Source organism: Macaca fascicularis, chromosome 17 (genome assembly GCF_037993035.2).
Source record: "Macaca fascicularis isolate 582-1 chromosome 17, T2T-MFA8v1.1".
In the NCBI taxonomy this organism is placed as follows: domain Eukaryota; kingdom Metazoa; phylum Chordata; class Mammalia; order Primates; family Cercopithecidae; genus Macaca; species Macaca fascicularis.
In genome coordinates this window covers 96,825,107-96,838,405 of record NC_088391.1, presented here as the reverse complement: position 1 = coordinate 96,838,405, position 13,299 = coordinate 96,825,107, and the positions used below count along the sequence as shown (strand labels likewise).

The 13,299-nt window shown below is 38.2% G+C and overlaps 1 long non-coding RNA gene across 1 annotated transcript; it reads left to right on the top strand.

The window, feature by feature from the left end:
- Window positions 1-8,323: 8,323 nt before the first annotated feature.
- On the top strand, window positions 8,324-12,988 carry LOC102116715 (uncharacterized). Its single transcript, XR_012426753.1, has 3 exons — window positions 8,324-8,437; window positions 9,002-9,161; window positions 12,483-12,988. It is a non-coding gene; the product is annotated as an uncharacterized lncRNA (long non-coding RNA).
- The last annotated feature ends 311 nt before the right edge of the window (window positions 12,989-13,299 follow it).

The following is a 13,299-nucleotide window of genomic DNA, read 5'->3' as shown; positions in this document are numbered from 1 at the left end:
GGACGGCAACGTGGGTGCATTGCGTGCTACGCCCTTCACACAGTTGTGTGGAGCATGGCTTGGAACTAGGACTGTCAGGACCAGTTAATTGACTGGAGCAAGTTAGACATGATGAGATGGTTGGGGATGTTTGAAGATACGTTGAAGGTAGAAATGACAGGTCTTTAACAAATTCACTGTGATGAGTGAGGAAGAAACAATGCTGATGTTTTTGGCTTAAGATGCTGAGTGGATACTGGTGCCTTCATGTGAAATAAAAAATTCATGCTGAGAAAGATGGTGAATTTAGGTTTGGGCTTGGCAGTGCTACCTGTGGGTCATCTGGTCAGGAAGAAAAAAGACATTCTGGGGAAGGGAAGGACACTGGTTGACCTTGAGAATGCTCAGGGTAGTTGAATGTATGTAAAAGGAATGAGATTCCGTGTCAGGAATCTTAGGAACACCAAAACTCAAGGAACAGACAGGCCAGGTGGGGCTATGCAGGAAACTGAGGACTTAAAGAAAAAAAAGGCAATAGAAAAAGTAGCTGGCCAGGTACAGTGGCACACACTTGTCATCCCTACACTTTGAGAGGCTAAGGTGGGAGGATCGCTTGAGCCCTGGAGTTTGAGACCAGCCTAGGAAACATAGTGAGAACCTGACTTTACAAAAAATAAAAATAATTGTCTGGGAGTGGTGTCACGTCCCTTGTCGTCCCAGGTACCTGGGAGGCTGATGTGGGAGGATTGCTTCAGCCCAGGAGGTTGAGTCTACAGTAAGCCGTGATGGCTCCACTGCACTCCGGCCCAAGTGACAGAGCAAGACCCTGTTTCAAAAAAGAAAAAGAAGAAAGAAAAAAGAGTCAGGGGTTCCGGTTAAGGCAGTTTCAGGAATGGTATTCTCATCAGTGTCAAAGAAAGATAGAAGGTAACTTGCTTAGAGCCCATTGGGTTGGGCTACATAGAGGTCACTCGGAATCCCTAAAAAAATGGGTGGTAGCAGGGCCTGTCAGAAGGCAGTGGGATAAGGAGACTCTTGGGAGGGTGAGGATGGGAGGCAGGGAGTGCAGTGAGCTCTTTAAGAAGCCTTCCCCGAAAATGGAGAGCCCTAGAGGGAAAAGGGTGATGCTTAAAGCTGGGATTAAAGTTGGCATGCTTATCTGTTGAGCACGCAAGGCCAGCAGTGTTTTATGACTTCCTCTGAGCATTTATGGTTGCTGATTTTGTTATTTTTGATATATTATAATTGTTACCAAGACTGTATGGAACCATCAACCTTTGATAGACATAATATCAAAAGCATGAAAGGATGTAGACTTGATTGAAAACATTCAACATTTCAGTTTCTTTAAAACAAAAGGGACATTCCTCTCTCGGGTGGGAAAGTGGTTCATGGTCGGAGACAAGCAGCTGAGCAATGTGTGGGTGCAGTTTGTTTTGCGTGGGGGAACACAGAGGGACAAAGAGGTCAGCTCTGAATTGCACTGCAGGCGGCAAAATGGAAAGGACGTCGTTTTAAAACCGGCAAATGAACAGAATGAAAAGCAGGAGCGCAGCCCAGAGAGCAACTTCCTGCCTTGGCATGCTGAAAACTTTTAATTATAAACGTTTGCTCGGCTGTGGGAATGCTGTCAGATAGGAGGTTCAGCGGAAGCATCTTCACCTTAAGTGAAAGAGAAGTGGTTGCATGGTGGGCTTTGCAATCGTGGGCTCAATGTGCACACGTTAAAGAGAATGTTGCGTGGTCCTCTGCAGTGTATTTTCTTGCCAACCATTCTATAAGGCTATGCTGTTCATTATGTTCATTAGATCCATTAATATTCTTCTACTGATTTTCCAGATTCTAGTTAATAATGCAGTGTTCTTCCTAACCCAGTAACTTTTCAGACTTAACAGCAGCCATTGAGAAGTTTGACACATAAAATGCAGCAGAAATGTTGAATGAAACTTAATATATTCATAAGAATATGGAATAAAAAAGAGGAGAAGCAATCAGACATGGTAACATGAATCCCCACATCATTTTTATTTGTATTTTTACTTGCATTATTTAATTAAAAGCCTTTAAAGGAAGCATCTATGGACTATTCAGACCTATAGTTATTAAAAGTGTCCAGAGAATCAGCATTCATTTGCTGAGTGAGATTTAAATACTCCAAAGAAGAGCGTTAAGTCCAGGTCCTGGGGATGGATTTGGAAGCAGACTCAAAGGATAATTCTTGCCCTGTTACTTATATTCTCTCTTTTAATTAGTTTATGGCTAAAATGGGCAAACCACTACCTGCTTTACAAGGTTGACACAAAATGTAAATCAAAATGAATATTTGTGTATTTCTTCTGAAGCGAGGGATGAAGGTTGCTGATTTTGTAAAGTTTCACTGCAGAAACACACTGCAGACACTGTTTCTGCATATCCATAGGGTTCAGGAATGTTGTTGGTGATTCATCATCCTACTAAGTTGGACAATAATTATCTTTAAAAGTCTATGGTTACAGACTTAACAAATGACTATTTAGACATATTGAATGTAATTATTTGATTGCATACAGTATCTTCGTAAAATTAGATTGAGCCATCTGAAATTGTCATTTGTATAGGTCCAAAAAGTCAAATATTGGCAATTTCAGATGGTTCAACCTAATACAAAAGCTACATTCATCTAAGAAACAAACTACATTTCAAATCATAACATGCAAACAGAAGTGGTGGGTTTATATGCATTCTCCTGCAAGCCATTGGTTTGAATAGCATGCTCTCAACATGGAGTTAGGTTTTTCCTGTTGCTTTAAAATGCTTGACAGAATTTGTTTTAAATTATTGTGCAATCCCTTCATAAACTGGGAAGTGATGGGGAATTTTTTCAGGTGGAGCTATAGGTAGATCTGGTGAACATATTTCAGAATATACCAGCAAAGCTGGTTGAGTTAGTTGAAACCCATGGTGATATTTATTTTTAAGTTGAAAATGGCTCTTAGAGTGATGCCGGTTTCAAAAAAAAAAAAAAAAAAAAAAAAACAGAAAAAAAACCCCACAAACAAACAAACAAAAAAACCCAGTGTTTGAAAAGCCTTATCTAAATAGACACTGTCTCTTTTGAGAAATACTATTATCGTTTATTCATTAAATAGAACAAATCAAGTTCCAAATGCCATATTGAAATTGCTGTGCATTTGTTGTTTTTTATTACAAGAATAAAAGAGTCTAGCTTTTCTTTCTCTTTTCCTTTGAGTGTTGTTTTATAAAGGAAGTCAGGCATTATTTTGTTTATAATTAAAGACTGTGTACTAAAGCACAATTTGAATAAGCAACTTTAATTAATCAAGGAAAAAAACCCAGCAACCTTCTACACCCATATTTCGGTTTCTAAGAGTGAGTAAAAAGGGTTTTCTTTTTTCCCCTTCGAGGTTAGAAGCAGGTCAGGTCAGTAATTGGAGCTGGCTAGTCATCAGCTGGTTTGACCTGCTAGGCTAAAATTTTCTTTACTACAGGAAAGTGTAATCAGAAAACCAGATGTATCCTCATCCTGAGACTGGAGCATAATGAAAAGCAGGCAGTCCATTTATTTTCTCCAAGCCTTTCAGATTTTCGTTCAGCCATTTGGGGTTTGACTTTGCACTGGGCTGAGGAACTGCAGTGGGAGGCATTATTTAACTGGATCACAATCCAGAGATGTCCGAATTGAGACTCAAATGCTTGTATTGTCTTGGATCTCCTATTTCCTTCAAAAGTTGATTGCTATTATGTGTTTTTGCCTGAAAACAAAGAATGAACTACAGATTTCAAGTAAATAGCTAGGAGACCATTCATTACAGGCTTATCCTGATTATAAGAACATTCTCCTGAGTTCCTATATATCGTGTATCTGGGATTGAATGAGGAATAGGAGAGCATATCCTTCTGAAGGTGGAGGAAGGGTTACATACAGTTTGAACAGGCATATTCCATATAACTCTTATTTTCGTAACACAAACTACCTTATTCTGTATTCAACCCTGTACATTTATTTGTCCTACTTTCATCCTAAAGCTTCTCAGATGCTTCCTAGCCCAGTTCCATTATTGAAATTCACACACATGTGCTAGTTTTCATTAAAAAAGAAGTCACCTATGAACATATGTGTGCATGTACCTTTGTAATAGAATTATTGATATTCCTTTGTGTATATACCCAGTAATGAGATTGCTGAATCAAATGGTATTTCTGGTTCTAGATCTTGGAGGAATCACCACGCCATCTTCCACAATGGTGGAACTAATTTGCATTCCCACCAACAGTATAAAAATGTTTCTATTTCTCCACAACCTTGTCTGCATCTGTTGTTTCTTGAGTTTTTAATAATTGCCATTCTGACTGGTGTGAGATGGTATCTCATTGTGGTTTTGATTTGCATTTCTCTAATGATCAGTGGTGTTGAGCTTTTTTTCATGTGTTTGTTGTTCGTGTGAATGTCTTCTTTTGAGAAGTGTCTGTTCATGTCCTTTGCCTACTTTTTAATGGGGGTGTTTGTGGTATATATACACGGTGGAATACTATGCAGCCATAAAAAGGGATGAGATCATGTCCTTTGCAGGGACATGGATGGAGCCAGAAGCCATTATCCTTAGCAAATTAATGTAGAAACATAAAACCAAACACTGTACGTTCTCACTTATAAGTGGTAGCTGAACAATGAGAACACATGGTCACAGGTAGGGGAGCAACGCACACTGGGGCCTGTCAGGGGTAGGGTAGGGGGAAGGAGAGCTTTAGGAAAAATAGCTAATGCATGCTGGGCTTAATACCCAGGTGATGTGTTGATAGGTGCAGCAAACCACCATAGCACACGTTTACCTATGTAACAAACCTCCACATCCTGCACATGTACAGGGACTTAAAATGCAAATAAAAATTTTAAAAAAGAAGTCAACTAAAATGTAGTGATTTTTAAACCCAACTTTTGTAGACATAATTGTGTAGATCATGATACTGCTGGAACACTTTTAAGACAAGCTTGAACTGGTTTTTGAACATTAGGTGGTCAAAAGCTCTCTCTAACAGTGACAAAGATATTTATTGGAAACATAGATGAATAAAGAAAAAAATTCAATTTACACGACTATTAGTCTTCTGATAGATGTTTTTAAGGACCACAATGAAGAAGGAATCTTCCCCACAAACTGCAGAAAAGACTGTTTAGACTTCTGAAAGGCCATACCATGTAGAATAAAAGGGTCAATACTGTTCTTTTACCTCTTCTAAGTAGTTTTCAAGGAAGTTAGGTCAGGAAATGATTTGGAAGAATCAAAGTGCTTAAGTACTTTATATACATATGAGTCAAAACTGGAATTATGCCTAGGGTACAGAAAAGAAACATTGCATTCTTTAGCTTCTGATTTTAATTCAGTGAAGGTGTTGAAGGAAATAAGGAATGTCTGGTAGAATCTATTCTTTTATGTGGCTTGGATATAGTTTAAAAGAATCAGGAGAGGGAGATGAGATATAACAATCCATATTAGGGATCCTTAAAAATAGTTGTGGAAGACATGTATTTTCTGAATCATCTCAGTGACACATTGCAAACCCTTACTTATTGGAATGCTTTAAATACAACAGATGAGTTTATTATTTGTACATACAGTAGATATGTGATCCTCAAAAGGTTGGTATAATTTATCTCACCTTTTCAAACGTCTTGTCCCAGGAATTGTTCCAGGACATACAAAAGAGAAAAAACTGAGGAGAGTTTAAAAACCTCCATTCTTATCTCCTATCTTGAGCCAAGATGGTAGGTGCTTTTCCCAGATCCAAGATTGTAGAGGGAGTTCTCTTCTCTGGCTGAAGTTATCTTCTTGGGATCATTTCAGATGTTAGTCACAAAATAAAATAATTTGTGCTGGATTTCATATAACAGTGTAGCACTTTATTCTATGAAGTTATTCTACTGTGAGAAAAAAATGGAAGTGCTTTGGATCCGTGTTCCCCGTGTGACGTTTGGAATGAACGAAAGGAGAGAAGAAATGAAAGAGCCTTGCTGATAGATTTTTGGTGATGTCCATTCTTCTTCCTTCCTCCTGAGTGAGTGAGTGCAGCGTCTCTCACAGATACCCACTCATCCAATCTGAGAGTGAGCGAGTGCAGCGTCTCTCACAGATACCCACTCTTCCAATCTGACGTTTCTCTTCTCAGCTTCACTTCCTCTTTTGTTCTCTTTGATTTTTCTGCTTTCTCTTTTGAAATTCTTGCACCCCCGCCCCAATTTTTCCAAGATTTAAAACCACTGACAGGTGGGAAGGAATGGGTAAGATTTCAGTAGCTGTGGTTGGGAATCCCTTATGAACTTAAGAACTGCACAAGTAAATAGGGCGTGTCCCAGAGAGACACTGAAGTTAGTATGCTTGAGCCTATCCTAAGGAATTAAAAAAGGAAGTCAACTCTTTGCTAGAATAAAGTTCTCTATAGTTTCTTTTTTAAAAATGTTTATAATATATTTTACTGAAACGGATATATCTAAAACATTGTTATCATTCTATACTTTCTTGCTTGAAACACTGATTTGACTGCTGGTCATTTTGGTTTTTTGTCTTGTCAAAAGTATGTTAAGAAAAGGAAAGAAATGAAAGGATAGGAAAATAGCAAAAATGGCTGTGAAAAAGGCAGAGACACTAGAATGAGCATGTTGAGTAGAATTCTCATTTCTTGTCAGTCTTTTCCAGCCTTACTCTCTGTGCTGAATCATATCTTTTTTTGACTTGGCTTTGGGAAAAATGGTCATCTGATGAAACTTTTCTTTAATGCACTGATCAATGATGTTTCTCCTCACATAGGCATTCTTCCTCTCTCCCCTCTGGACGTAAACTCCACATATTTCCGATTTCCTTGTTTCTTTTTCACCCCCATCAACAAGGTGCCTGTTCTAGATTCCATTCTCTCAAGATTCTGCTTCCTGTGGTGACCACTAAAACCTGATGCAATGAATTCAGGGTAACATGGGCACAGAAAGTTAGATCCCTGATTCAAATCTAACCTACAGAAAACTGACAATGGAGTGCTTCTTATGTCTTTGTCAAATAGTAGTGAAGACTATCCTGTAACTTGTATGACTGTGATCGTCTTCATTTTTTTTTCCACCCCAAGACAAGAGTCTTGCTCTGTCACCCAGGCTAGAGAGCAGTGACAAAATCTCAGCTGACTGCAACCTCCACCTCCTGGGTTCAAGCAATTCTCTTGCCTCAGCCTCCTGAGTAACTGGCATTAAAGGCACACACCACCATGCCTGGCTAATTTTTGTACTTTTAGTGGAGATGGGGTTTCACCATATTGGTCAGGCTGGTCTCAAACTCCTGACCTCGGCCTCCCAAAATGCTGGCATTAGAGGCGTGAGTCCCCATGCCTGGCCTTGTCTTCAAATTTTACCCTGTAGACTACGAACTTGTGCTACCATGATTTTAATTCACCTTGTGCTTTTAACATTTTTATTTCTTCCTTTCTTAAATTTTTTTTTAACTACTTTCATCCCACTGACTAAAGCCCACTTTGTTGAAAGGACATAAAAAAAATGAGACTAAGTCATTTAAAAGGTTTTCTATTTTTTAATCTAAAACTGCATATTCTACTTAATGTAGAATTTAGATCTCTAAAATAAAACAAAATATGGCAGACATATATTCATGCATTTTAAGTGGAAGCTAAACTCTATTTCTTAGAGAAAAAAATATATAAATTATGCTGAGAGCAAATCTAGGCATGTCTTTCAAGATTTGCCTGTTTGAAAATGTTACAATGATCTTAAAACTGAATGTTTTATGTTAACTGCAAATACATTTTAAATCCAGTCACTCTGAGTCAGACTAAATGTTCTTCTCCTTAAGGATGTAAATTTCATTCTTGGGATTTTGTTAAGTAATTAATTTTGATATCAGTGTATATGCTTAGGATCAAACAATATCTTGGAAAAAAGCGTATTACAAATTTAAAGAATGACCAAGTAGAAATAAAAATGAGAAAAAAAAGAAGATTCAGTATTATAATGGTGTGTGACTGCATCCTTGTTAATTTCATGGAGGAGTAATTTTTATCAGTTTATGAAAAATAGACATTTTAATATCTCATACAGAAAAAAACAAATCTACAAAGCAAAGTTCTTTGCTTTAAGATGCATGTTTAGAAATTAAAATCATAAAATATTGAGCTAAGAGAATATTTAATCTGAGTGTAAAACGCTCCTTTAAAGCCAGTGCACAGAAGGGTGAAGACGAGTCACAGACTAGAACGTATTTGTATGACTTTTTTGGAGTGGAGGTGGTAGTTGCGTTTTCTAATTGGATACGTAGTCATTTTTACTTTATCTTATTTATTCTCCTTCCAGAATAGTACCAGGAAATTATGTTTTGGCTTCACTTCTGAATCAACAATGATGGTCGCCATCTGCAGAGGATGAGGGAGAAGGAACAGTTTAGCATGAGTATCAGCATTTCTGAGAGTAATTATGTGTTTTTAATTGACACAGTTTATATATATGTATATATATAATTTTATTATATCGACCTATATAAAATTATGTGTAATTAGTATATATAATTTTAATTGATAAAGGTACAAATATATAGAGAGAGGTATTATATTACTGTGAAAAGAGAAGGTGTAAAAGCACCACAAACTAAATGATAAATGCTTTTGATATATACAAAATAAACATGGAAATGTTTACAAAGAGAATTAAATGTAAAAATGATATGAAAGAAATTAGAAAAAAAAAAGAAAGAATGAGGAAGGCATCATTGCATATTGATAGGTTAGGGAGTTTGAAGGTACTAGAACTTAAATTCTATTAAGCTTTCTCTATTTCTCTATGCTTTATTTCCCTGAGAAAGGGGATCTTAATATTTACCATATTTCCTTAGTTGATGTCTGATATTTAGCCACTTGTATTAATACCACTTTTGATTCAGATGACTTATTATTATTATTAACCATACTGCAATCCACGTGTGCAATATGTGGTGTCTTGCCTGTGTCTTCTCATTCTTGCTATCAATTCCTCCAGGTTCAGTTTCTTTGAAAACCACAGAAGGGAAAATGCAGTGGAGAACTTGTGAACAACTGGGTCAGGAAAAACTGCGGCTGCTTTTCAGGCCTCTGATCTAGGAACCCCAGATGCAAAGACATGCTGGCGTCCTCTTGCTCAGCCATTCACCAGGAAACAGGTGAGCCAGCTCACTTCATCAACCTCCGTGTGCAATGTAGCTCAACAAATAACTGATTGACAATCCTTTATAAATATTAACATGGTGCAAAAGTAATGGCAAAAACCACAATTACTTTTGTATTTGTGTACTAATACTATTGGCTGTGTTGTCACATGCGTGCATTTGGATTTACTGAGGCACTGTTTCAGAGGGTATTATCTGGACTTGTTATACATTTTGACTCACTAAGAGTAATATTCCTAATGTACTTGTTTTTTTTTTTTTTGGCATAGAAACACTATGTTGAGTCTTATTTTAATGTTTCAAGGTTTCAAAATTTTTCAGTTTGCTAAGCAGGTATGTGTATAGAACTTCTCCTAGGGGGAAGAGGAAGACACGATTGAATGAGTTGAAGACAAGAGTTGAGCTATTACGTGTGTCGTGCCTTTGCAATATGGATAGAATCTATTACTTTTTTTTTTTTAAACAAAACCCCAAAACTAATTCAGACAGATAAGTATGGTTCTTCAAATACCTTCCTTAATATTTAGAATTTCTTTAATGATTGATGTTACTCAAATATGCTACAACTCTTCTCTCGGAATTACTCTTGGAGTCATTTTAGGAACTAAAAACATAATCCATCTATTTCTTTTGGGCACAGCAATTATTTTGACCAAATAATATTATGCAGCTGGATTATTCACCCTTAGTCACCAAACTTGGCTCTGAATAGCCATTGCCTTTTCCCCCCGCCGCATCCAGAAATAAAGGCCACATACAAAGTCTGAAGATTGTTTACCAATGACACAATTCCAAAGAAAAGCTTAGAAAATGATTCACAAAAAGAATTTCAAACATGGAAGTGTTTGAGTGATGGCGGTGTCACAGGAATGATGTTGTCACGAAGCCACAGTGTGAAGGTGCATACAGTAGCCACATGCTGGGCATGCTGGATTATGTGTGTATGTGCAGGTGAATTCTTCAAACAGGGAGTGGAAAAGCAGAATTCAGGGACTTGTTGCACACTACTCTGTAGGCCGGTGCCCGGATACCTAGTGTGGCCAGATGTTAGACTCCAACCCTGAGATTCTGCAGCAGGGACCCCAGCACTGGTGGGCGTCACTTGAGCTGCTCCAGTCTCTCTACTGGGGTGATCAGGGTACTGGGGCCAAGGACTTGTGGTGGCAGAAACTGGTTTCAGCTGCAAGCTCACACCTTGACCCATACTTGAATGCCTAAGCACTAGTCCATAATGACTTCCGTGGGCTTCTTGAAGAGGCCAGTCTGAAAGGAGTTGGCCTTCAACAGTTTACTTCCCTATGAGCTGTATCCTAAATATCTCTTGGAACGAAACAGCATGGACCCATCTCTATCAGATCTACCACCCACTAAGAATGGGTACTAGATAGAGTGACAAAGTCCTGAATCCAACTATACGTGGTTTTGTGACTTTGAATAAATCACTAGACCTGCCTGAGTTACAGTTCCTTAATTTTTAATGTGCAAAATAATTCTAGACTTGTTTTACCTTTGCAGTGTTATTATATTCTCTCTATATGACTAAGTGCCTGGAGAGTCTTCATACTGTGGCCCATTATTTTGGAAATTTATGTGAGATTAAAAACAGAGACTTTTAACTTAAATGCAGCATCTAACACATCATTTACCTACACAATAACTGCCCAGAATGTGTAAAATCAACCTACATAAAAATTAGGACACTGTTGTTCATCGTGGTAGCAATTTAAATGTTATGAGGCTTTTTTGGTTTGGTTTTTATATAAATTCCTATCTCATAATCCCTTTAGATTATCAAATAGTTGAAGAAATATTTCATTCATAAAAGCTTATAGTAGGCTTAAATGAGTTACAGGCACATCTTATATATGTGTACTCTGGCCAGATAAGCTTTGTTTTTTCAAAGATTCAATTTTAATAAGCCTTTTATAGAACTTGCTATTTCTGCAGTGACTTTCTCCACACGTCATGTAGATTGGTATTTTTTTCTTCAAGTATGCCTGGATCATACACCCTGACATACTCATAAACTAAATGCAGAAATGGCACTGTAGAAATAATTATTTCATGCACAACATCCTCAAGTTCTTTCCACTGTTTAACCTCAGACACATTGTTCTCATTTCCACTCTTCACAAGACATTTGTTCTTTTCACTGTTCTCTACTTTAAGTGGATGAGGTTCATCTGGTTTGTTGATGTTATGAAATATGGAATTCTCATATCAATGGTTCCAAAATTATATGGGAATACTTTACATCGTGTCTTTGCCATGATGCAGCGTTACCTGGCATCATATAGAATGAGTTAACATGATATTAAATTACTCCTTTTTATGTCATTCACATTTTTTATTTTCTGAGGACCTTTGTCTTACTTGCTCTCTACGAAGTGTGCAACTATGACACTGAGACAAGAAATCTCATTGTGTTTATTTGGAGTTTGATCTTTATATAAAATTATGTATATCGGTGTATTTACTTCAGGGTTTGAGAGAAGGGATGCTAGACAGTGGCATCGGAGGAAGTTCAATTATTTCGTGTTTGTTTGGCCCATCTAGTGAGATAAAACAGGTCAACAGATATAAAATAAACCTTCTGAAAATGATCTGAGCCTTTGCAAATAATGTCAGTTGACTTTTCCAGAATATTAATTTTGCTGCCCGAGATCATGAGGGTCAGGAATTCTTGAGCTAAGTGAAAACAAGCAGATGATTTCAGTTAAATTCTCATTTTAACCAACTATGACCTAGTATACATAGAGATGGCCACGTCTTCACCTTAGAGCCAAAGATTTATTGTAACTGCTCTCGTTTGGTTGTAACTGCTCTCGTTTGATTTTTCCTTATTCTTTTAAAGTCCTGATATTTACTAAAGTATTCAAAACTGGAATGGTGGTTCTCAGACTGATTGTACATTGAAGTCACACATCGAATCAGCGTAGAGGGAGGCTCTGTATGATTAAAACAAGGCTACTGGGTCCCGCCCCAACCTTTCCGATTTTGTGTGCATGGGGTGGGGCCAAGGCTTTGCATTTCTAAGCAGTTCCCAGTTGATGCTGAGGCTGGTGGTCTAAGGAACACCCTCCAAGAAGCACTGGGGTGGACTACAGCAAGGAGAAAGAGGGAAAGTCATGGGCAGCATCATCACCCCCCAGTGCACGTGCCGTTGCCAATTTTCATGAAATTTAAAATAAGATTCACACCAGGAGCTAGATTTAAATCTAAATCAGAATTGAAGGATGCAGATCTTAAAAACTATAGGCTCTTAAGAATACTTCCTCTTCTTTTCATCTCTTCCTCATAATCCTTCATACTTAGGGCTGCTGCTCAGTGAATACTGCAGAACTATAGACCAGAGACTCAGAGCCGGAAAGGAGAAGTAAGCAAAACATTTGCGCGAGCCTGCTCCGGAGAGGATGAGGGACTCGAGTTTTGGAAAGAATCGGGGGCTAGGATCCGGCACACCAGGCTTTCAGCGTGGACTCCTACACTTAACAATTTTGAAACGTTAAGAGACACAGCAAGACACCCCCACTTCCTCTTAGGAAGGAAATAAGCTTGCCTATTGCAGGTTCAGCTGCAACATCAGCACCTAAAGCAGCAAGTGCAGATGTACAAAATGAGCCTCTGAAGGATCCACAGGGCTTGTGAGACTGCAGTGCAGCTTACATTCATTTCCATATCTGGAGAGAAAAAAGGTTTCCATTAGGCACCCAGTGTCTACAATGGACATGAAGAAGAGTCTCACAGGCATGCATTGCTACCATCCCTCTAGAGAAGAGACGCACATTGGCCGAGGGACTCCTGAGCACCTGACTTCCTTGGTAAGAGCCTCTCAAGTGCAATGGCAATGGGCGGAGCTTAGCCAAATAATCTCCTAGTAGCAGAAGTTTTCCCTTCTGTGAGATGCACATCTCAGCCCACCTTTGCCTGATGTCATTTAAATGCTCAGTACTCTCACTCCTTGGTGATTAGTCTGTGCTCACAAGAAGATTCTGATTGTAGGTTGGCTTCCCCTGGGAAAGTCTGCCAATTTAATGTGTTTTGGTTCCTGCGACAGTAAATTCTCATAGTTAATGAATAAGTTGGCTTAGTATATGGGGAGAAAGAGCTGCAGACACTACTTTGAATATCA